Here is a 23,900-nt window from a genome sequence, read left to right as displayed (position 1 = left end):
TAGCTATTTATATGATTATTCCTTTCAGTTATCTAATTTGCTAGACTATTGTTAGAAAGGAAACATAAAAGGGGCACAAATGCAACAACGCTAATTGAACTGTGTATTTGCACAAATGTTCATGGAAAATACTGTGAAGTATTTGATAGCTCTCTGAGAAACCTACCAATGTTACTGGTAAAATACAACAGCCAATACAAGAAACTTGGAAGGATACAGAAATACAAGCCTCAAAAGGATAACATTTGAGGGCTGGCCAGAAGCAAAGAGAAAAATCTTCTCAATTCTGCATCATTACTGCTCTGTTTGTGAAGCATTAACAGCTGATGTAATTCTTAAAAGAAAGAACATAAGTGTTTTCAAGCAAAATGAGGAAATAGCTGCTATGTCGATTTATGAAGGATGACTGAAATGTGGAATTACACAAAAGGAGAGCCAGAGATCTCCTTTATTGGCTGAGAACTACACACAGACTGCTGATCCATTTTTGAAATGTTCAGTGTGTCAAATGTATTGATCACAACAACCTAAAGAACCAATACATCCTCAGCAAGTGTCTGAAAGACCATGGCTAAGTATTGACTGATTTATTTTACTCTTAAGGCCAAGACTGTTTAGTGATAATTGACTAGCGTTCACACAAGTTTAAGATGAGTCTTTTACAAGATACCCAGAGTGAAACAGAGACTTGTCATCTGAAATCCATCTTCACAAAGATGGTTCTTGAGCAAGACTGAGCCTGTGGCTTTTGGACACAGCTTGCTTCATAGGTGAAGAAGGAAGGAGTTGCAACATGAGGCATTGTATTCAGCAGTCCCCAAAGTGGCAGCTAGTTGCTAGAGTAGTAACTGTGAGGGGTATCACTACTCCTCCTTGCTGCCTTTTTCTTACATGATTTTTCCGGCCTGGCTGTTGATCACATGGCAGAGGAAGAAACAAATGTTTGAACACCACTACATTCATGACACTGAACAGATATCCTTTTACAAGTATATCCTTTTACAAGGCTGGCCTCAGCAGTTTTGGAGTTACTTATTTGGTGCTACTTTGATTATGACCTTCTTGGGGCAGGGGCCTTTATTTATCTTTTAATCACATACAGTGCCAAACACACTTCCAGTACTAGCAGACAGTAGTTATAATAGTAGTAGTTAATGGTACTATACAAGAAAAGAAATATTTTTATGTCCATACCTCAAAAACAATTCAGATTAACAGTTAACAATCTATTTATGTGTTTAATTGTGTTTACATATTTGGGGCCTGGTTCTCATTTACTCCAGGGCCAGAGCTGTGTATAGGGATTTTAGAGTAAATAAGAATCAAGTCCTTTCATTTTATTATCCAAGTAGCTCCTGGCTCAGGTTCAAAAGACAAGTAAAGCATACAAAAGTAATACAACGGTACAGAGATCAGTGATATAGAGAATAACTCAAATATCCTTTGCAGGAAAGACTAGAACAATGACTGAGAGGCAATTGGAATTGCACTTATCTGGCTTTTCTCCTGCCAGTGTCCTTAATCCTCTTGCTCTAATCGAGACCACAAGTGATTTCATTTTCAATGGAAATCAAAACAAATTGCTCTCGGTCTCTACTCACCTACAGTACAGATGGGAAAAGATGATTCTCCCAGTTTTTTCCCCTAAGTGTATTTGCCCTGTTGGAAGTGTTTCCCCTCAATTTATTGATACAGGATTTTCCACGCAGGCTGACTTTCTCATTTTTTTCTCTCAGTGGCTGTTTTCTAGTGACTGTTTCCATGTTTCAAAGACATTTCTCTCAGGATTTTTCTCACAGGCTGTTTTCCTAGGATGCTTACCCTTCTCGTTATTAATTCCCTAAGGGTTTTCCTCACAAACGTTCTTTGAGGATTATACACCAATTCAGTGATGATTCCCCTAAGGGCTTTCCACCCAGGCTTTCCCCCATTCCCCTAAGTAGTTTTCAACTCTCCCAGGGTTTTACCTCTTCTGTTCAAAGAAGTTAGTGATGTAGTAAATTTAAAAATGTTATTTTTAATTTACTGTAGTACAGCTGCCCAACTTCCCCTCTCTTGTTGTAGCTGCAACATATCCAAAGATCATGGTTAGGAGGTGGGGGCAGGGATTTACATTGATTTTTCTTGTATCATAGTATCTTTCCCCAATCTGAACCTTAGAGTCCAAAAGTTGGGGTACCAGCATGAATTCCTCTAAGCTTAATTACCTGCTTAGATCTGATAAGCTGCCACCAATCAGGAATTCCAGTGCCTGATACATTCTGGTCCCCCCAAAACCTTCCCTGGGGACCCCCAAGACCCAGACCCCCTGGATCTTAACACAAGGAAAGTAAACTCTTTCCCTCACCCGTGCCTCTCCTAGGATTTCCCTCCCTGGGTTACCCTGGAAGATTACCGTGATTCAAACTCCTTGAATCTTAAAACAGGGAGGAATGTCCCTTCCCCCCCCACCGTTTCTCCCTCACCCAGAGGCAATACAGATTCAAACTCCGTGAATCTAAAATAAAGGGATTCCACCCTTCTCCCCTCCCTTCCCTGTTAAGTACAGACTCAGTTCCCTGGAGCATCAACAAGGGGAAAAAATCAGACAGTTCTTAAAAGCAAAACTTTTAATAAAAAAAAGAAAGAAAAAGGTAAAAGTTAGCTCTGCAATTTAGATAGTAAAAGTTACAGGGTCTGTCAGCTTATAGAAACTGGAGAAAAAGCCTCCTCCAGCAGAAATACAATTTAAAATACTTCCAGCCAAATACACATTTGCAAATACAGAAAAACAATCAAAAGACTATAACCGCTTTTCTTACTAAAATACTCACTATTCTGAATATATAAGAGACTGTAGCAGGGAGATTGGCAAGAAACCTGGTTGCACGTCTAGTCCCTTCCAGGACCCAGAGAGAACAAAGCAAAACCCAAAAACACAAACAAAGGCTTCCCTCCACTGAGATTTGAAAGTATCTTGTCTCCTGATTGGTTCCCTGGTCAGGTGTTTGGTTCCCTGTTTGTTAACCCTTTACAGGTAAAAGAGACATTAACCCTTAACTATCTGTTTATGACATCTTGTAATGTCAAAAAAGGGGTAGAGAAGAGATTTTTTTCCCCACAGCATTCCCACTTGTCAACTAGGACGGCTACATTATTTCTTCAGCATTGGTAGGAAGGGGAAAGTTGGTCCAGTGACTGAGGCACAACTAGGATATGGTACATTCCAAAGTGCCACTCCCAAAGCCGTACAAAAACAAATAATGGCTGGGTGCAGAATTTCAGCACCCACTGTTGCTCACTTCTTGGAGAGTCAGGCCAAAGTGGACTTTTTCCAAAGAGTACTCCCAGATATGCAAATTGGGAGTACTGAGTGCTGAAATTCTCTTACTGCCCAAATACACACACCTTGCTGTGACATAGGGCACAGGAGACCTTCTTTTCTGATGCATCAGTGCAAATCATGGTTTTGTTTGCTCCGGTGCTGTTATAACAATCTAGTTACGCCAGTGCCTGAAACCCCAATGTAAAGAAGACCTGAGTGAAATGCAGCCATATCACTTCACATTCACAAAGTTAACTTAACTGTTTTAATTAAAACTTATGTTCTGCAGAAATTGATGGGGCTCCACAGAAGTGCTGGTACAGTATAGTTATTGAACCTTGCTCAGCCTGACCTCCTGCAAACAATCATAAATTGTGACTCTTGAGAGCAGTATTTAAAGAGCTGCACACAAGAAGCTATTTACAATGCACAACAATAAGTTTCATACAGGACTAGTGCTTCATATTCTTGAGCATCATCTACTGGCACCTTATCAATGAACTATTTACATTTATACAGACTTCTCTCTTTAATAGAGCACTCTGGTAACAATTACCGAGATTTACATTTTTACTAAACCAAACTGTTCAGCCCTACTTTCTAGTGACTCTGAAAACTGCACATTAAATCAGAGCTTTCATAATAACCATTACAAATCTTATTGTGAATTACTTATCAGCAATAAGCAAATTCAGATCAACTGTCAAATTTCCATGACTGTGCCAGGAGATGTATGTAGTGGAATTATGCCCTCAAATGAAAGCAAGACTCATATTGATTTCAATAGGAGCCAAGCGTGTATCTGGGGTCTGAGTGTAAATATTGTGCATGGTCAGACATGCGTAGGAAGAGATTGTAGCAGAGTTAATTTGCGTGCCTAAGAGCCAAGGGACAAAGACAAAGAGAATGTGTATACACCATTCATCTTAGACATCTCATAAAGCAGGGAAATATATTTACAAGTGTAATGCCTGAATGTCTAGCGAAGAGTAACTGAATCATAGTAATCATAGCTCAAGCAAAGGCACAGATTGGAAATAAAGGGCAAGAGAGTGACTGTGACGGTCACTATTTTGCAGTTTCACGTCCAATGCCATACTAATTCCTGGAAGCTAAGAACATACATACCCCATTACAAATTGCCATATGGTGGAATATAGGACATTTTATACTGATATGTGTGTTTTACAAGGTACTAAATGCAAGCCCCTAGTACTGAAGAGCAGAGGTTGTTAATCTTTTAAAGTCTGCAATTAGCAAAATGGATGAAAAACCATCCTATGACCCACTATATTCCACAATCCTTGCAGATAAAAATTAGTATTCGATTTGGATCACAGGACAATTTTTCATCATTTTGTGGGTTGCAGATCAGAAAAGGTAGGGGTGAGGAGGCCCAGGTGGAGAAGACTTCTCTCTCATCCTTTTCCTTGCTCACTTCCCAATAACCTCAGATTGCTGTGATTAGCACAGCAAATCCACTTTGAGTCAGTGAGTTCACAAGGTCCTGGGTCTTAGCATTGTCTCCCGTACCTACAGCTACTGAGACAGAGACCTCATGAAAGGTTTGGACTTTCACATAAGCTCAGGAAGGTAGAGATGATGCTTCATTGACCTCCCAGCCTCAGGGGAGCCTCTACCTTGACATGAGGCCCAGATGATGAACTGAGCCAATAATGTCACAGAGAACTTTCCTTTGACATCAGACCAACAGGTAGATTTGCTGAGTTCATGATATCCCAGAGGCCTGCCCCTGATTTGAGACTAGCAGGGCCAGGAACTAGGACCCACACCAAGGGTTGGAGTCAGAGCCACACCAAGGATCAGAGATGGGAACCAGAAGCTGCACCAAGGCTCAGAACAAGAGTCAGAGCCAGAACTGGAAGCCACACCAAGAGGCAGAGCAGGGCCAGAAGCCATGCCAAGGGTTGGAGCCGGAGCCAGAAGCCATGCCAAGACCACTGTTTGCAGTTTCCTCATCTGCCCTAGTGGTGTAGAGGGTAAGGTTCTTGCTTGCAACCCTATGGGTCTGGTGGGTTTGACACCTGTGGAGCCTGACACACAAGAAAAAATCTGTGCAACTAATACAACTGCCCTGACACCAAATCAATGGAAAAAATAAAAATAGCATGCATAAACATGAGTCAGAAAAGTTTGATAACAGAAATAAATTCCTGGAAGCCTGTTCATATCAGAAGAGGGACAATTATAAACAAACTAGGGAAATACAGTGTAGATGGAGCTATAAGGTGGGTGCATAATTGACTGGAAAACCATTCTCAGAAAGTAGTTATCAGTGGTTCAAAGTCATCCTGGAAGGGCATAATGAGTGGAGTCCCGCAGGGATCAGTTATGGGTCTGGTTCTGTTAAATATCTTCATCAGTGATTTGGATAATGACAGAGAGAGTACACTTGTAAAGTTTGTGGATGTACCAAGCTGGGAGAGGTGGCAAGTGCTCTGGAGGATAGGATTAAAATTCAAAATGATCTGGACAAACTGGAGAAATGGTCTGAAGTAAATAGGATGAAATTCAATAAGGACAAATGCAAAATACTCCACTTAGGAAGGAACAATCAGCTGCACACATAAAAAATGGAAAATAACTGCCTAGGAAGGAGTACTGCAGAAAGGGATCTGGGGTTCATAGTGGAACACAAGCTAAATATGAGTAAACAGTGTAACACTGTTGCAAAAAAAGCCAACATCATTCTGGGATGTATTGTAAGGAAGACATGAGAAGTAATTTTTCCACTCTACCCTGTGCTGATTAGGCCTCAGCTGGAATATTGTTTCCAGTTCTGGGTGCCACGTTTCAGGAAAGATGTGGACAAATCGTAGAAAGTCCAGAGAAGAGCAACAAAAATGATTAAAGATCTAGAAAACATGACCTATGAGGGAAGATTGAAAAAATTAGATTTGTTTAGTCTGGAAAAGAGAAGACTAAGAGGGAACATGATAAAAGTTTTCAAGTACATAAAAGTTATTACAAGAAGGAGGGAGAAAAATTGGTCTTCTTAATCTCTGAGGATAGGACAAGAAGCAATGAGCTTAAATTGCAGCAAGGGCAATTTAGGTTGGACATCAAGAAAAACTTCCTAACTGTCAGGGTAGCTAAGTAATGGACTAAATTGCCTAGGGAGGTTGTGGAACCTCCATCATTGGGGATTTTTAAAAGCAGGTTGGACAAACATCTGTCACGGATGGTCTAGATAATGCTTAGTCCTGCCATGAGTGCAGGGGACTGGACTAGATGACCTCTCAAGGTCCCTTCCAGTTCTATGATTCTATGAATTACTCTAGAATTTTCAAGTTTTAAGGAAATTACATTTTCCATGCTTAAGACTAGATGAAAAAAAATAAAGTGGAACCCTGGTAATTTTACATACACTAAGATAATGTGATGCTGTTTTTATAGACTACAGACTATACTGTTTTTAAAGACCAATATATCCTTAGGGAAAAAAAAATTCTACTTGTTCACCTAAATAAATTCAGTAATAAACGGGATAATTTATCTTATGCTAGAAACAAGTGTTCAAATAACAGGAACAAATTAACTACTGATAGCCCAATCACATTGAAATCTTTTGTTTATTAATAATGAACATATAAATCTCCTACGAAATTAAATGAAGTATATTAGTGCATGCAGAACATCAATAATAGGCAAGAGGCCATACAAATAACAGCAAGAGCGTCTCTACAGGTTTATTTAATAAAGAAGCTCAATTCCAGAGCAGAAAAGATGAATGGGCTATATGCCCCAGTTTTGATATACGTTTACTTCCTGCAGCATGGGCTCTGCTCAGCAATTAATGCTGCCCCGGCACATAAACTGTGTTCCCTACCATTTACTGCATGTGGGTCTTTCAGATGAGACCTTAAAATCAAAGATACTGCCTGTGGACATTACAGATCCCATTGTTCTTTTAATAAGAGCAGGGAATTGCCACAATATCCTTGCCCATAATTGCCTCTCCTCCTGTTGCTGAGCATTATGTCGTGCTTCAGGTTCCTGTATCACATTAGTGTTGCAAGCCAAGTGCTTTAAGATAAAAGGCACAGCATAAAGCTACAGTTAAGTATAAACAGGCAAAGGTGGAAATCAGTGGCATTCCACCAGCATAAAAGTGGAATAGGCAGTGGTAAATCAGGCCCAAAATGTTACTAAGATGACCTCTGTGACCCTTAATAGAGCAATGTTTTAGCTAGATAGCAATGTCATTCAGTAAAGAGATTCTCTGCTTTTTATCATTATAGGAGTTAAAGCAAATATCTAATCTTGTGAACAACAAGCAGCTGTTTCATAATTAACAAAAAATCAAAACTCAGTAGGAAATTGTTGTTGACGTCTGACAAGATAAGTCTGAATTTACGTAATAATCATCAGAACAGCTCAATGGAAGACTAATTTTACTGGACTTTAGTAAGGCTTTTGACATAGTCTCGTGAGACATTTTCCTAAGCACGCTAGAGAAATAGTTGGTTGGAAGACCATTCACAAAGAGTAGTTATCAATGGTTCACTGTCAAACTGGGAGGATGTAACTAATGGAGTCCCACAGGGGTCTGTCCTAGGTCTGGGACTATTCAATATTTTCATTAAAAATTTGGATAATTGAGTGATGAGTATGTTAAAAATGTGCAGATTGTGTCAAAATGGGAGGGGTTGCAAGCACTTTGGAGGACAAGATTAGAATTAAAAATGAACTCGATGAATTGGAGAATTGGTCTGATATCAGTAAGATGAATTTCAGTAAAGACAAATGCAAAATACTATGACATAGCAAGGAAAACTCAAAGGAACAACTACAAAATGGGGAATAATTGGCTAGGTAGCAGTACTACAAAACAGATCTGGGTAATATTGTGGATTTCAAGTTGAATATGAGTCAGTACTGTGATGCTGTTTCAAAAAAATCAAAGGTCGTTCTGGAAAGTAACAGGAGTGTAATAAGTAAGACATTAGATGTAATCGTTCTTCACTACGTGGCACTAGTGAGGCCTCAGATGGAGTAGCTTTAAGGTTCACGGGTGCTGGAACAATTTGTACTGTGGGGGTGTGGAGAGCCATTTAACCAAACTGTAGATCCTGTATATGATGGAAACCACTTCAAAGCAGGGGGTGTTGCCACATCCCCAGCACCTCTATGGAAAGATGTGAACAAACTTGGGAATTCAGAGGAGAGTTACAAAACTGATAAAAGGTTTAGAAACATGACCTAGGAGGAAAGATTGAAAGATTTATGAGGACATGATAAGTCTTTAAATATCTAAAAGATTGTTATAAACAAAATGGCAATCATTTGTTCTCTGTGTCCACTGAAGGTAGGGCAAGAGGAAATCAGGTTAATTTGCAGGAAGGGAGATTAGATATTAGGAAAAACTTTCTAACTATAAGGATAGTTAGGTGCTGTAACAGGTTACCTAAGGAGGTTGTGGAATCCCCATCCTTGGAGGTTTTTAGGAACAGGTTAGACAAACAGCTGTCAGGGATGGTGTAAATATACTAAGTCCTGTGTCAGTGTGGGGGCTGGACTAGATGAACTCTCAAGGTCCCCTCCGGCCCTTTATTTTTATGATTTTATGAAACTATATTGTCAGTATGTGAGAACCAAAGAGACAAGTGCAGAGAAACCACCTGCATTTGTGAGGACCTTATTTTTCTGAGACCTTCTACCTTGGAAGGCAAATGATGGTCCAAAACTCCTCTTTCCCCACATTTGCCCCTAAACCCATCACATCAAGCCCTCCCTGTTCAGATTAGAAACAGAACACACGAGATAATCAGCTAACAGAACACCAAGACCTGTGGACCAAATTCTGCTCTGTTAAACCAGTGTAAACGGACACTTCTGTAAAGTTAATCCAGATTTACGGAGGTTTAACTGAAAGCAGAATTTCTCACTGTCACTAGATGTTAGTTGGAAGTGAGGAACTGTTCCTTTTAAAGGCTAAACAATCCTTGATATGTGATAGCATGGGGAGGGATGAAAGGACATTGCTCTAGAAGTTCAGACATGCTGGGGACAGAGATGCACATGAATTATGTAAAAGCAGCAAAGAGTCCTGTAGCAGCTTATAGACCAACAGAAGTTTTGGAGCATGAGCTTTCGTGGGTGAATACCCACTTCGTCGGATGCATCCAACGAAGAGGGTATTCACCCATGAAAGCTCATGCTCCAAAACTTCTGTTGGTCTATAAGATGCCACAGGACTCTTTGCTGCTTTTACAGATCCAGACTAACATGGCTACCCCTCTGATACTTGACATGAATTATGTTTATTTTGCTTTGCTATTGCTACCGTGTTATGCTTGGACAGACCTTGTCAACTGCCTTGTTTTCAGAAATATTTCTGCACACCTTGAGGCTACATTTCCCTTATTTTGAAATGCCTGATCTTATAATTAAATCTGAAATGCTGCACTAGCTTAAGGGTCAGTTTGCTCTGAAGCCATGGTCTTCAAGATCAACATCCTCTTTGTCTAATTGACTGATATTCTCAGCAGACCTGGTTCTCTGACTGACACGACTTTTTGTACAGGAATTAGCTTAAATCTTGATGGACCCAATCTGAGCCTCCCTGCAGTACACAGCTATTGGAGATGGCTCTGAGAGTAGGTGGGGAGATGAGATGTAAGTGTAAAAGGGCATCTATTTTATGATTTGCCAAAGTACAAGTTAGATTTTAAAGCTGAAATCTAACTAGATTTGCCAATATGCCAGTAAAATTCCATCCCAATATTGGCTATAACACTCATCAAAATATTACAGCCAATATTGTGATAGAATTTAATTAGGACAACTTTTACCTAGGACAATATTCCTCATATGAGGATGCTTGGTTATTCTTAACCAGCCAAAAAGTTTATTAATTCACCCAAAAGCACTCAAGTATACAATGAACAATTTATATCAATCATGGCATGTACTAACACAAAATGCATATGCAGCCTTGTGCATGATTAACATAGACCATTGCTGTGGTCCAGCAACTATACCAAGGAAAAATACAAATCAACAAGCTTTCTTTTTACATTTACTTATAATCATTAGTTATCAGTTCATTAGTACTTCTTGCACATTCATCTCACTTCTAGTAATTATCCAAGGAGTAAGGATGCATTTCTCTTCAGGCACTTTAAGGAAAGTGGTCCCTGCTATTAGAAGTGTTTGGTCTGAAAGGGACAAATGGAAAATATCAAGAGCACTTGCTTACAGCTATTGCCTAGGTCTTTCAAGCCAGTTTGCTTGGGTTTACATAGGAGAACATGAATATAGGATTTTTAGTTAAAATACAAAATATGGTTACTTGAAGTTTCCCTAAAAATAATGTGGACTCAACAAGATAACATTGCTATTTATATTTTAAAAATAGAAGAAGAAACACTGTCTTTGAAATTAAATCTCAACACCTCTTCTTAGTCTGTAAGCCTGGAGGAAGGGACAGCTGTTCACAAAGCTGGTCTGAGTGTTCCATAGTACTTTGGAATGCTACAGCTTATTTGTGAGTTCAGTCAATCTTCTTCTTAGCCTATGTCTACATTTTAAGCGAGAGATGTGATTCCCAGCTTGCATTAGATATTCTTGGCTAACTTGAATTAATGCACTAAAAATAGTGTAGGCTGTGGCAGCAGGGACTGGGGAAAGCAGCAGCAGCACAGCCTAGCTGCACCATGGACATGCCAACAGTGTTCAGGTGGGTTTGTACTCAGCTCAGCTAGTTTGTGTCACTGTTTGCAGCTACTTTGGCTATACCACTATTTTTGCATGGTAGCTCGAGAAGAGCTAGCACAAGTGTGTATAACTCAAGCTGGAAATCACATTCCTGGCTACTTGTGTAGATAGTCCCTTAATCCTGTAACCCTGAAGGAGGGCAGGGGCCCTCCACAGGAGTTTGTCAAACTCTGGAGTTCAAACAATGGCCTCAGGTTTATATATCTTGTTTGTGGGTCCCTTGGAGGAGGACAATATTCTCATTTTCTATTGGTTTCAGTTCTCTTAGTTTCTCAGCTGCTTCCATTGATATCCAGTAGATGGCGACCTTATATAACAAATGTCTTCAATCCTTTTCTCATCGGAGGTTTTTATACTTGATTCATTTCTCTGACGATATTACAGTATTAGCCCAGACTATTAACTGAAATTCCCCCACCTTTTAAGGCAATTTCTTTTAATATTCCAAAGTAATACTCTGGTTAGGTGATTATATCTTTCAGCATTCCCTTTTGTTCCTTGGGCTATACAATTCCTATCACTTTAAGACTGCAACAATCATTTACAAAAAAAACCCACAAAATACCTTATAGTTCTTCTAAATTTAGTGGACATAGTCTACACATTTTTTTTGTTATAACACATACTTTTTATTTCATGTTTTGCAGGTTCTATCATTGGATAGGAGAGAGATTACATTGGAGGAACAAGATCAATAATTCACATTTAGAGAGATGTATATCTGATTCATAAGGCAGACAAATGTACAGTTTCTACTTTGAGGTGAAATATATCTATTTGACTTTTTGGACTGTCGGTAAGTTTGCTGTCTGGAACTTTAAGCTTTTTTGGGTCACCAGCAACTATTCATAGCTGTTTTAAAATTACATTTGCGGTGTTCATCACTGATCATTGGTTAGCATATAGCCAGCATTAGAGAACTTAGCACAGGAAAAAGAGCAGTCATTCTTGTATGTTCCCAGTAGGGGTTCTCTTAAGCAACAGCAAAAGAGATGGAACTTTTATCCACACATAAATTATGGATGTCTTTAGTTTGAAGGACTAACAATAGTTGGAAGATTCTTTATCAAACATCTAAGCTTTCATTTCCTGGAATGTATGTACTTCAACTTTAGCTTAATTGATGCTCCCCAGACAAGATGTCCATGCTGTTAGGGTGTGTATATTGAGTCTCGTTGTATTTAATTCTCAGCCAGCACTAAAGGTTTGGAATATACATACATACAACGTCCATTCCCGAGGTGTTCCTAACTCTGAGGTTCTACTGTACAAGGGGATGTTTATGAGAGTATTTAGGGTGACTACCATGGGATTTAAAGACTGGAGGAAAAGATCTCTCCCTCTCCTCCAAGAAGATGGGGTCCTCAATTCCCTCCTATCTGAAAGGGGTCCTGAGAATTTCCCCCATAGCCCTTCTGTAGATTTTTACCTCACTGTCCTACAGGGGCTGAGGTAAGGGTTGAGCCAGAGTTGGTAGTTTTCTTATTGTTCTAAAAGTGGTTTTGGATGAATAATCACTAACACATTGCTAAATCACTATGTATTTCTAAATAACCTATGAACCCTCACAAGCCTCAAACGTGATGAGATCTGTTTCTACCTAGCAGACACTGGCATTGAATCTCTTAATTTTAACACAAAAATTAACTTTGATATGTTGCTTGTTGGTGAAAGATTTATGTATCAAGACATATCCTGACTGGAGACTTAGAAATGCAACAGCCTGGCCCCAAGAAAATGTGTGGGAACCCTTTGTACTCTGGTAGCAGATCGACTTTTAAAGCAAGATAGCTTGGATTAGACTGTTTTCCATGAGACACCCTCAACTTTGGAACATACTCCTCACTCTTGCTCTAAAACAGCCTTGTCTTTTGACCTTCAGGGAAACATTCAAGGCTTATGTATTTAAGCTTTGTCAGTAGCACTTTAATTTGTGTTATTCAGGAAGAAATGATCATTGCTTTGCAATACTTTTGCAAATAATTAAATGAGAGTATTTTCAGATGTTACAGTCTAAGTACTGAAAGCTCACAACTTCTGCCCCTTAAGCAATTTGCTACTGAGTTTACATAGTATGTAATTTGTTTGCTTTGGTTTCTAAGGAATGTAAAGCAAAAGGCACCCCTCTAGCACTTTAGGAACCTTACACACACCTTTGAACATAAAATGAAGAAACAAGTAATCAGATTAAATCTAACCAGCAGTTTGCCTCATCAATAGTCCCCAGTAAAACTCAATCTCTAGCAACTCAGCTCCCAACTAATAAAGCTCCCTGCCTACCACACAGACCTCAGTCCCATCAAGTCTTCCCTCCCCTAAAGCCTGAGCCTATTGATAATTCCCATTTTTCAATGCTGCTTAACCAAAAGCACTCAAACCCTTTTTGTGATGACATGAAAATATTGTACTCTTACTTTAAGTTACATGATTATCCCAAAAAAATGAAATAACTCTCACTACTGCAAATCAAATACAAGCAATGGGCAATTTGGGGAAAATTTGTAACTCAAAATCCAGAAATTAGAGGATCTAAGAAATAAAATAATTTTCATAAATTCTCACTGCCTTGCAAACAAACATTGTATGAGCCTCTCTGTGACATTAACAGAAGGAGACCCATTTTTAGTTATTTGGCTTTTGGCAGAGAATTTCAGATCTGTATGCCCAAGTGATATTTACTTGTTCTAAGAAGATGGTGAAAATTTCTAAAATAATAGACATGTCTTGCAAATGACAAATGCTTTTCATTGCAAGTGTTATTTGTAATTCTCAGCACCTACAGAATAAATCTCAAAACAAATAAATGAAGCACATTGTTTCCATTTGTATTAGAAACTTTTTAGAGTAGTTAAAACCCACTGAACTGAATAAGTGCATAAGTCTGAATATTTTGTGGGTTTCACTGCTAAAGCTTCTGTGTCTCCTGAAAGTATCTGTATTCATCATATTGCTAGTTTAATGCACATGGAAGATTATTGATGTAACATTTGCTTCAGTTGTTCTCTTGCAAGATTCAAATACTATGATGACTCATAAGACTACGTATTACATGAATGCAAATGTCTGGAAATAAAGGATTTGCACAAAAAGAATCATGTTTCAGTACTTTTTTTAAAAAAGTACGATTTTTAACACTAACTATTTTATAACTTTGGGTTATTCCATTAAACCTTTGTCATACATTCATAACTTATTTTTTATATTAAATGGATGGTTTCGATAATAATACAATGAGCAATATGCTAAAAAAAAATAAATCCTAAATAGTTGCTGGGAGTCATCTTTAACTCATCTTCTTGCTAGACCCATTAAACCAGGCCATCTTTAAGTTTTGCTGATTTTTCCTACACAGCATTTCAAACATCAAACTGTCAAAGCTCTCATTTGGGCTCCATGCACTTTACCAATGATACCAGCTCTTATAACCTGGATGTTGTGTTTGATGTAGTGAACAGAGGTATCCATAAAGGGGAATGCCCAGCTCAGATCAATGCAGGAGGAAACAATGGTGTTACAGAATTGGGTGGCTTCTTTGAAAGAAAGTGTCACTAATCCAGGAATTGGGAAGGTCATGTGCTTACAGGGTCAGGAGACTGGGCAAGTTGGTATAAGAAGAAGCTTGGGATCCAGTAAGAAGAAAGTCCTGAGGGGAGGCATGAGTATGCTAGAGTTCTCCAGAGCTAGGAAGAAAAGAAAATCCTGCTGGAAGCTGGCAACTGATCCACTGAAAAAGCCGTGCAAAGATTAGGTCTTGCGAGAGAACCTGAGAAGGATTACATCATATCTAGCCAGCCTGGGAAAGAAGCCTAGAAAGACAGAAAGCACAGGAAGAGGCTCTGGGAAAGAACTAGTAACAGGGCTCAGTAGGAAGTGATCCAGGGCCTACAGGAAAAGATCTGAGTATATGAACCTTGACAGTTTGCACAACTTCCCTGAACTAGAACCCAGAAGAGAAGAAGGGCCTGGGTTCCTCTACGGAGCAACTCAGGAGGATGCTGAAAAACTTCAGCTGCAAGAGAAATAAAGACTATTGAGCCTGGAGTTAGGCTGAAGACCCAGCACAAGGTTGCTACATTTGTTTTGTTGGACTGTTTACCCCTCAGAATGGGGTTGGACTCTACCTTTTGGTTGAAGGGCTGCATTGTTCAGAAAGATTGGAATCTGACTATCCAGGAGTGGGAGACTGCAATGCCTGGAGCCAGAAGATGGGAAATGGAGGCATGGAGCACCAAGTAGCAAGAGAGGGTAAGGTGATATTGTCACAGATAGAGGTGTGAGTCTTTGGAGAAGGATGGAAGTTTGAGGGGACTGTGTGTGAGAAAATTTGGGTTGTCTGTAGAGATAGAGTGGAGAAGATGGGGAAGGACTTGGATGGGGACAAGTGGAATTCATGGGGAAGGAAACAGTATCCCTGAGAGCCTCATGAAGGCAAGGATCTCATGATACTGTGAGGGACAGCATTTGTCCCCTCATTTCCCAACTTTGTAGGCAAAATTATTCCACTGTAATTTATATAATCATTTTGAGAGTAGCTAACATCTTTTTACACTTCCAATAAAAGCCTTAAAAGAACTTTTCAGTTAAAAAAAAAAATTTTAGGACCAGATATTTAAATGGGCTTCAACCCAAGCTGTAAATCTGCTTATCAAAGTGTCTGGTATTGCAAGGGGATAAGAGTGGTGGGAAGAGGGGTGTATTTGAGGCAGGAGAATCTATACTGATGTTAAACTGCCAAGTTACTCAGTCTGAGCTCCAGGGGACAATGGACATTTGCCAGTTCAGTGGACTCACTTTTGTGAGAGGACTCCTAGGCAGTCCCAGATAAAAACTAGGGGCTCAGTCCTGTAAAAGGAAAGGCTTATACTCATGTGGAAAGGCCCTTATACTCATGCATAGTCCCAATGAAATCAGGTAAAGGTCCTTTGCCAGATCATGGCCTGACACTGCCTCCCTCCACGAGAAGAATATTCTGAGGGAGAGCTCTACTAGGCTGGATCCCATTTGGTCTGCAAGAGTCTGGACTTGGTGCACAGAGGTTTTCAAGCCTCCGTGCATTGACTTAGTGGTATATGGCTGATAGTATAGGCAAGAACAGCTTACACAATGCTCTGGGCTTCTTCAATTTCTGCATAAATCCTTAATCCCTGATTTGTAATAACTCCGTTAGTAATAGGGAGAAAATAAAAATTATATATAACATAATAAATGGAGATATAGCTATCTCATAGAGCTGGAAGGGACCCTGAAAGGTCATTGAGTCCAGCCCCCCGCCTCCACTAGCAAGACCAAGTACTGATTTTGCTCCAGATCCTTAAGTGGCCCCCTCAAGGGCTAAACTCACAACCCTGAGTTTAGGAGGCCAATATGCAAGCCACTGAGCTATCCCTCCCCCCGTCTTGGGGAAGCCTCAGAGTCTGAACATCTATCAAAACATAATTAACCAACTTATTTTTTTTGTTGTTGGTTTAATATGTAATAAAGTGATATAAGCTATTTTATTAACCTTTTATTTTGTCATAATAAAAACATTACTTCAGAGAAATAAATAAAATTAATTAAAAATTGGTTAAACAGAATTATCGAGATTACAACAGAATTATCAAGATGATAATTTCTTCATTTCAGAGATATGAAAACGTCAATTTAAGGTGTGTATGGAAATCTTAATAGATCCTATTTACATGTACTGAAACAGTAATAATTTGAAAAGTGGTTAATTAAATGTCAGGGCGCTCGCAGCCTAAGACTTTGGTCGAGAATGGTTGCGTTGTCATCCTTTTTCAGGGATGCTTTGAGTGGTACTTACAAACCTACACTTGGAATATAACAAATTTTACGGAATACCTTAGATTTATATAATTAGTGTCTTTTATTCAAAAGATTGAAAAGTGCTTTATAAGAGTATTCACAGCACATGCAATCTCTTCATCCACCACTGAAATGCATCTACCTCAGTGAGGCTACTTAACAGGCCACAGCAATATTACACCATAGTTTAAGATGGGATGTGATGCACATTATAGATTAATAGAATTGAGATAGGCAGAACATAAAATTACCTAAATTTAGAATTTGGCCATGACACTGGCATTAATAACTACACTTTGATTAGAGATATTGTGTGATCTTATGGATAAATAAGGTCAGGGCCTAGGCTGTGTATCTCATCCAAAGTTTTGTGTACATTAAGAAAATGAGCAGTTGTTGACAAGCATCAGCAACAGCTGCAATTTTACTGGGTAACCTTCTTACTGTAGACAACACTGTATTAACTATACCTCCGGCAGTACCTAACACTTTGCTTGTTCTATACGATAGCCTCCATAGTGGACTTGATGATCAGAGATCAATGCCATGTATTTGGGATTCAGGTTTTGTAACCCACTTTCCAGAAATCTGGTAGTCAACCAAGCAAGAAACTGACATACCATTACATTCCCTCTCTGATCATGTTTAAAGGTTTGCTATTCCTAAAACTCTGGCTGAAATATATGGCAATTGGCCTGGATGGTTTGGAAAGCTATATATTCTATTCCAATCAGCTCACCTCTATGGCAATTTCTATCCCCTGAGTTGTTGTTTTATACAAAAAATTGCAATATATGTAAATCTATATTGTCCGGTACCTATGTCAATGGCAAATCATTGCCCTAAGATGAAGAGGGCAAAAAGATAACAAACTGGATCAAAAGTAACTGTAATAAATATTTGATAGAAATTAGCTACAATTAAAAAAATGAAACTAATATTTCTTTTCATTTTTGCTATTCCACCTATTTGAAATCTCTGAAGCACAACCAGAAAAAGAAAAGGAAACCTCTCTTTTGTTAGATACTTTGAAGATAACCTTGAGAGTGAGAGACTGTAAAAATACATAATATATATAATTTGATATTCATTGTTAATAACAACCCTGTGGAAGCTAGAAATGATATCGGTATCCCTAACAGAAAATTTCCTTGCCTGTTAGACACACATTGGCAGAGACCTGCCGATAGTGGGGAGGCACAAGTAAGGGCAGAGTGTGAGCAGCGGCTTCAGCAGATGTTACTGAGCATGCTAGTCCATCTGAGCATGCTCAGTAGAAGCCAAATAGTTAAATCTCTGGGGGTGGCATGTGACCCCCCCAGGTAACCATCCTCCATGAGTCACCTCTGCACATTGGTATATTGTTGTAGTGTCACTCTTGAGAGTTCAGGTGCTGGTATTTTTTTTTTAAGATCTTTAAAACATTCCCTTTGAGCAAAGAAACCAGTCCACAAATAATTATTTGTACTTTTTCAGCTTCTAGAAATGCAAATGGTATGCTCAGATTATGGGTTACCACTGAACACCAATGATGGACCCAGTCCTGCTTGCTTCTCATTGAAATTGCAGTCTTGGAGAGTTCTGTATGGTTATGTCTTCACTGAAAAAACAGTTGTGTTTTTAACTCAGGTTAAAATAACAGTGAAGGTCTACTACTATTCTGTATCTTGGGGAATGATTCATTTCCCCCTTCCCCCTGTGAAGCTCTGCAATGCTCAGCTCATCTTTAAAATGTGGGATAATGATACTTACTTATCTCATGGAGTGGGGAAATTGGAGGTGTGTGTGAAAGAGAAACCATCATGTTTGTAAAATGCATTGCTATCCTTGGACAGAAAACTCTATAAAATGCAAAATAATGTTCTTCCCATCATAAGCCCTCATCCATTCAAATAAATCCCTGCATCCATGCAGCATGCTGTTAATTGGAATGGGACTGTTAGGGTGTAAGGACCTGGTTGCATGGATCAGTCTGCATAATTGGGTACCACTGTGCTTATTCTGACAACAGACTTTAGAAAAACAATGTTAATAAAGGATTGGAATTGCTGCATTTGTGGTTAGATACCTAGATATGTATACAAAATCCAGAGACAATAATCCCAGGGAATATTGTCATGTTTCTAATCTAAGCATGTTGAAGACCAAGCAAAACTTTACTTTTCACACAATTGAAATATGGGTCCCAGTGCACTAACGTAACAGGAAAAAGAGGATTAAATCCATATATACTATGGACTTGGCATATGAGCTGACCTGATTCCAAGCTTTCATTACTTATTAATACCCACTTTGTTACCAGAGCTCTGACACTGCAACCAAATGTCAGAGTTTATACTGAGTAAAAGAAGACATTTCATTGGATAACATCTCTCTTTTTTGCTTTATTTAAAGCATTTTTTAATTAATAAATTTTTGGTTGATTCGGAGGAAATGAGAAAAACATCTTCAATAATTTTCTCTTGTATTTTAACTAAATACCATCACTGTAACTTACAGTAACTGAATGTAGTTACCATTAACATATTATCAGTGTTTTGTGGCTTGGGTTTGTTTTTTTTAAGTAACTGATTACAGTAACACATCACCTTTCTGTAACCCTGAAGAATGTTCTGATTACTCTTCCGGCTGAAAGGTGATGAGAATTTCAGTTACTTGGCAGTGCTTTCATTCCTGTCTCAATCATAAATAATGCAGACACTGTATCCAAACAGCCACTGCCATGTACAGCTCACAAGCATGATGTAAACATCATCTGAAAAGAAGCACTGGTGTATTACTTCTATGTGAGTCATCAGTAATACACAGATAATATACTTTTTGGATCAAAAACTGTCAGAGACCAGACCAATTGGGAACAGCAGCTGCTGCCTGCTCCCTAACTAATGGCACTATTAGGCAACCAGTGAACCCAGCTGTGCTGCTTTAGAAGGCTGGGTGGCCACAGCCCCTGAATGGCTGCTGGTTTAGCAGTCCTGCTCATAAGCCTGGCCAGTTCAGTAGCTGCATACCATGCCCACAGCTGTGCTAGACCTTCTTTCAGTCCCTGCTTCCAGTTCTTGTTCCAGAGCCTGCTCCTGCTTGTTCCAGCTTCTGCTCCCCTCTGGCTTCGACTCCTGGCTTATGTCTCCAGATGGCCCTTCAGTTCTGGCATTCAGCTTCTTTGTCTCTGATATTGATCCCTGGCCCTGCCTCTGGCTTATGATTCCAGTTTACCCTGTCTAGCTCTGGCATTTGGCTTCTGCCCCTCCACTATTGACTTTTCGTTCATTTCATTTCACTCTGCGCATCCCAGACCCAGCTTTAACCGGTAGGCTGACCTCTTGCCTTAAGCAGTAGGCCTAACTGTTCACTTCCCAGTCAGCAACAGATTAAGCATCCCAAATACAAAGACTAGAGGCCTACCTCTTTGGCATGAACACGTCTCAGGCCAACGCTCCCCTGGCGGAGCTGGTAGGGGCCATACAGAACTTGCAGGCACAGTTGTCTGCCCTGCAAGTGCAGAATGTGGCCTTACAAACTCAGGTGGCTTTGATGGCAACCCAACCTCTTGTCCAACAGGAGCCAAAGGTGCCACTCCCAGACAACTTTAGTGGCAATTGTGGTCAGTTTCCCACAGACCAGGACCAAGTAGGGCTCATCATTAGTCTGCTCACTGGGGAGGCCTTGGCCTGGGCCTCACCACTACTGGAACAGTCCAGCCCCTTCCTGGGCCAGTTGGAACAGTTTATTCGGGCCATGTCAGTTATCTTCGGTGAACCCCACTGAACCACTGAACCCATGTAGCAAATGCTGAAGCAAGGACATCGATCAGCTGCCCAATACACAGCCGAATTCCATCTTCTCCATGAATGCTGAGTGGAATGACGCTGTGCAACGTCATCAGTTTTGGACTGGGCTGAATGATGATGTAAAGGACAAACTTACCCCAATCTCAACAGCGTGATCAACCTACGCATCACAACTGACAACTGCCTTTTTGAGTGGTGCCATGAATGTGGCACAGCCCCTTGAGCCTTGACAATGCCCTAGCTTCCCACTCTTCCACTGCACACCCAACTCCAAGACCCAGAACCTATGCATGTCTATCAGGCCCATCCACACCTGTCTGAGCCTGAGATGAACTGACACTAAACTTCAGGCTATGTCTGTATTGTGGGGGCAGCAGACTCTTTGCGTTGAGATGCCCTGCAAAGATCAGACTAGCTTTGGGGTCAGGAAATGCCAAGCCCCAGCCCTGATATGAGGGTCTGGGCTGGGCCAATCCTTTTCCCTCTCCAAAAACTCTCAACCTTGTGGTCTCTGTCAGGATGGTAGCAACTGCTAATCCATCCTTGATGCATCTTTGACTGCCTTTGTAGTTCCTACTTCTGATAAGCCCAGCAGTTATCCTGGAGGCTGTTGTCAATTTGGGGGCCTCAGGTAATTTTATGGATGAGGATGTTGCTAAAATCCAGTGGATCCCTGAAGTGTGTAAGAATTCCACAGATTTAGTAGAAATCATTAATGGATCATTCCTGGCCTCTGGGCCAGTCACCCACCAGACCACACCCTTGGGGTCATAACCCTTCAAGGGCACTGGAAAACTCTTTAGTTTGGGTTGATTCAGTCCTCTCACCCTCTGGTCATCCTTGGAATGCCCTGGCTCACTGCAGTTGACTCCCATATCTGTTGGTGAAAAGGGACAGTACACTTTTGCGCCCTGTACTGCCAACAATTCAGCCTTCCTGGGGCCAAAATGATAACTGGTAGTGTCTGCAACAAGTATCATCATTCAGGGAATACCTGCTGTGAGGGAATGGGCCCTTGGTAGTCGGACATGCCCCCAACCATCCTGCCTGCTGCCACCAAAATACCTCACAAGTATCATAACCTTACAGATTAGTTTGACAATGGAAATACAGACACACTGCCCGCACACTACAAATACAACTGCCCAATCAACCTTCAGCCAGGCACCAAAATTCCCGTTAGCTGCATTTATGCCCTTTCTGAACAAGAGCTCCACACCCTTCACATCTATCTGCATGAGAATCTGCAGAAAGGGTTTATCTGGCTGTCCACTTCTCAATAGGGGATCCAATCTTCTGAGTTAAAAAGAGGGATGACTCCCTGAGGCCCTGCTTTGATTAGGCCCTCAATAAGGTGACAATTTGGAACTGTTACCCATTTCCTCTCATTTGGGAACTCCTACTGATCATACTCTGCCTGAATTTTTACAGAGTTAGACCTCCATGAGCCTATAATCTGGTGCAGCTTTGAGAAGGAGATGAATGGAAAACTACCCTGTACACCCAGCATGGACACTTTGAATATCTAGTCATGCTATTCGATCTATGTAATGCTCCCATGATCTTCCAGAACTTTATCAGTGACATTTTCCAGGATATTCTGGATCAGCTCATTAATGATTTATCTCAATTACATCCTTATTTTTTCCTACAAAAAAGCACAGCACGACCAGCATATGCAGAGGGTCTTAAAAAGCTTCCCCAGTGCCACCTTTATGGCAAACCAGAGAAATGTCAGTTTCAGCAGGATGCAGTAGAGTTTCTTGGCTACATCATCTCCCTTGAAGGGCTGGCCTTGGACCCACACAAGGTGACAGTCATCATCAACTGGGCAGCATGCAGGGCCACTTGGGGGGTCCAATGCTTTTGTGGCTCTGCCAATTTCTATAGAAGGTTCATCAAGGGCTTCTGAGGGATGGTCACCCCAATCACAGCCCTTCTGAGGAAGGGAGGCCATTTTTCTTGGTCCCCAGAGGCACAAACAGCTTTTGAGTGTCTAAAGCAGAAATTCATCAGAGCCCTCATTTTGGTGCATCCTAACCCGGGCTTGCCATTTATGGTAAAAGCGAATGCCTCAAACTTCACGTTGGAATCAGTCCTTTGCAAAACAACGATCAGCTTGCACTTTTCACTTGTGCAGCTCACACCAACACAGCAAAACAATGACATTCTTGATACAGAGATACTGGCCATCAAAGCAGCCTTCAAGGAATAGCGAAATTTCCTAGAGAGTGCCAGATTCTCAATCCAAGTCCTCACTGACCATAAGAACCAGGAATTCCTAAAGACAGCTCAGCACCTGAATCAGCAATAGGACACTGATTCCTCTTCTTCACACAATTGAACTTTGTGGTGACTGACTGCCCTGGAACCAGGAACGGGAAGGCAGATGCATTATCCTGAAAGGGTTGTTACTCTGGATTTGAGGGTGTGTGTACTCCAGAACGTGATCTAGCCAATTGCAGCCATATTGTGTGCATTCAGCCACTATGAATTAATTAAATAGAACGCCACATAGTCAAGGGTTCATTTGAAAAACAGGCTTTCAAAAGCAAGGTCAAAACTAGTTGGCAGTTTCTGCTAATCACAATGGGAGGAGGGGCAGAAAAGTAAACAAGTGAGACTGAAAACCTTGGTGGATGGAAGACTTTGACTCCGGGATCCTCTGATGTAAGAAGTTTATTGAAAGTTAGGAAAAGTGATGATCCAGTAGAGGTCATTATGACCTATGTGTTTTGTAGAAGTTAGTTATAAAAGATTAGCTAATGGAGTGTACTTTGAAGGAGTCCTCTGAAGCCATCTTGAGAGACCTCTTTCCTGACACCTTTTTTCCCCAGGGCGTGAGAAACTGGCCACTATGCTGTTAATTACTCAGTACCATTCCAGATGTTAGATAAATATCTGGGATGTTCTATAGCTAATGCTTATGTCTATGTGTGCTTAAATCTAATAAATTTCCATTTTTGATAGAGCATGCTTACTTGCATGCATCTTTTATCAGATGGAATTGCTGAGTTCCTACTGATTTCTTCCTGATGCCACCTGAAGTGAAATAGTTAAGTTACCACTGTTGGAGGTTCTGAAAACCCCAGATAATAGGGTCAATATTGCAAAGCTAACCAAGAGACACCATATCTCGGGCACCACTGTCCATGACCTGCTACCCTCCATATGTGCCTTGCTGCCTAACACTCCATTGCAGATCCGCCTAGGTGTAGACATTGCCAACACCGATAATTCTGTGAAGAAATTCCGCA

The sequence above is a fragment of the Gopherus flavomarginatus genome, chromosome 2 (assembly GCF_025201925.1).
Source record: "Gopherus flavomarginatus isolate rGopFla2 chromosome 2, rGopFla2.mat.asm, whole genome shotgun sequence".
NCBI classification, from domain to species: Eukaryota; Metazoa; Chordata; order Testudines; family Testudinidae; genus Gopherus; species Gopherus flavomarginatus.
The sequence above is the reverse complement of the archived record's forward strand: the minus strand, read 5'-3'. Positions refer to the sequence as shown.